The sequence below is a fragment of the Capsicum annuum genome, unplaced genomic scaffold, assembly GCF_002878395.1.
Source record: "Capsicum annuum cultivar UCD-10X-F1 unplaced genomic scaffold, UCD10Xv1.1 ctg40405, whole genome shotgun sequence".
Taxonomy (NCBI): Eukaryota; Viridiplantae; Streptophyta; class Magnoliopsida; order Solanales; family Solanaceae; genus Capsicum; species Capsicum annuum.
The window spans coordinates 1-1,545 of NW_025847702.1; the positions used below are offsets into that span (position 1 = coordinate 1).

Sequence of the window (1,545 nt, forward strand, 5' to 3'; positions counted from 1 at the left end):
TCTCGCCCAAGCACGCTTAACTTCGGATTTCTGATGGGATCCGATGTATTAGTGCTGGTATGAACGCATCCGTTATTCCCAGCACTCCAAATCCTATTAAGCCACTTTCTCCCGCGCCGCCCGTTACACCCCGCACGCGAGCCTCCGCGCCTCGCCCCTTTTCTTGTTTCCGCCAAGAGGAAAAATAAAAAGATTCGCCGATCGAACCGGCAAAATTAAATCAAATTCTAAAGGAAAAAAAAAAAGAAGGGATGCAACACGAGGACTTCCCAGGGGGTCACCCATCCTAGTACTACCCCCGCCCAAGCAAGCTTGACTTCGGAGTTCTGATGGGATCCGGTGCGTTAGTGTTGGTATGATTGCATCCGTCATTCCCAGCACTCCAAATTCTATTATGCCTTTTTCTCCTCCGCCGCCCGTCACACCCCGCAAGCGGGCCTCCGCGCCTCGCCCCCTTTCATGTTTCCGCCGAGAGGAAAAACAAAAAGATTCACCGATCGAACCGACAAAATTAAACTGAATTTTAAAGGAAAAAAAAAAGAAGGGACGCAACACGAGGACTTCCCAGGGGGTCACCCATCCTAGTACTATTCTCGCCCAAGCAGGCTTAACTTCGGAGTTCTGATGGGATCCGGTGCGTCAGTGCTGGTATGATCGCATCCGTCATTCCCAGCACTCCAAATTCTATTATGCCTCTTTCTCCTGCGCCGCCCGTCACACCCCGCACGCGCGCCCCTGAGCCTTTCCCCCGTTCTCGTTTCCGCCAAGAGGAAAAACAAAAAGATTCGCCGATCGAACCGGTAAATTTAAACTGAATTTTAAAGGAAAAAAAACGGAAGGGATGCAACACGAGGACTTCCCAGGGGGTCAACCATCCTCGTACTACTCTCGCCCAAGCACGCTTAATATCGGATTTCTTATGGGATCCGGTGTATTAGTGCTGGTTTGATCGCATCCGTCATTCCCACCACTCCAAATTCTATTAAGCCTCTTTCTCCTGCGCCGCCCGTTACACCCCGCATGCGGGCCTCCGCGCCTTGCCCCCTTTCTTGTTTCCGCCAAGAGGAAAAACAAAAAGATTCGCCGATCAAATCGGCAAAATTAAACTGAATTTTAAAGAAAAAAAATGAAGGGATGCAACACGAGGACTTCCCAGGCGGTCACCCATCCTAGTACTACTCTCGCCCAATCACGCTTAGCTTCGGAGTACTGATGGGATCCGATGCGTTTGTGCTGGTATGATCGCATCCGTCATTCCCAGCACTCCAAATTCTATTATGCCTCTTTCTCCTCCGTCGCCCGTCACACCCCGCACACGCGTGCCTGCGTTTTGCCCCTGTTCTCGTTTCCGCCAAGGGAAAAAACAAAAAGATTCGCCGATCGAAACCGGCAAAAATAATTCGAATTTTAAAGGAAAAAAAAAAGGGATGCAACCCGATGACTTCCCAGGGGGTTACCCATCCTAGTACTACTCCCGCCCAAGCACGCTTGACTTCAGAGTTCTGATGGGATCCGGTTCGTTAGTGCTGGTATGATCGCATCCGT

At 50.6% G+C, this 1,545-nt stretch overlaps 5 non-coding genes across 5 annotated transcripts; all 5 read right to left on the reverse strand.

The window, feature by feature from the left end:
* Nucleotides 1–248: 248 nt before the first annotated feature.
* On the reverse strand, nucleotides 249–367 carry LOC124891749. The gene has a single exon (XR_007049846.1). It is a non-coding gene; the product is annotated as a 5S ribosomal RNA (ribosomal RNA).
* A 176-nt stretch (nucleotides 368–543) lies between these two features.
* On the reverse strand, nucleotides 544–662 carry LOC124891747. The gene has a single exon (XR_007049845.1). It is a non-coding gene; the product is annotated as a 5S ribosomal RNA (ribosomal RNA).
* A 176-nt stretch (nucleotides 663–838) lies between these two features.
* On the reverse strand, nucleotides 839–957 carry LOC124891752. The gene has a single exon (XR_007049849.1). It is a non-coding gene; the product is annotated as a 5S ribosomal RNA (ribosomal RNA).
* A 174-nt stretch (nucleotides 958–1,131) lies between these two features.
* Nucleotides 1,132–1,250, reverse strand: LOC124891750. The gene has a single exon (XR_007049847.1). It is a non-coding gene; the product is annotated as a 5S ribosomal RNA (ribosomal RNA).
* Nucleotides 1,251–1,424: 174 nt separating this feature from the next.
* Nucleotides 1,425–1,543, reverse strand: LOC124891751. Its single transcript, XR_007049848.1, has one exon. It is a non-coding gene; the product is annotated as a 5S ribosomal RNA (ribosomal RNA).
* Between the last annotated feature and the right edge of the window lie 2 nt (nucleotides 1,544–1,545).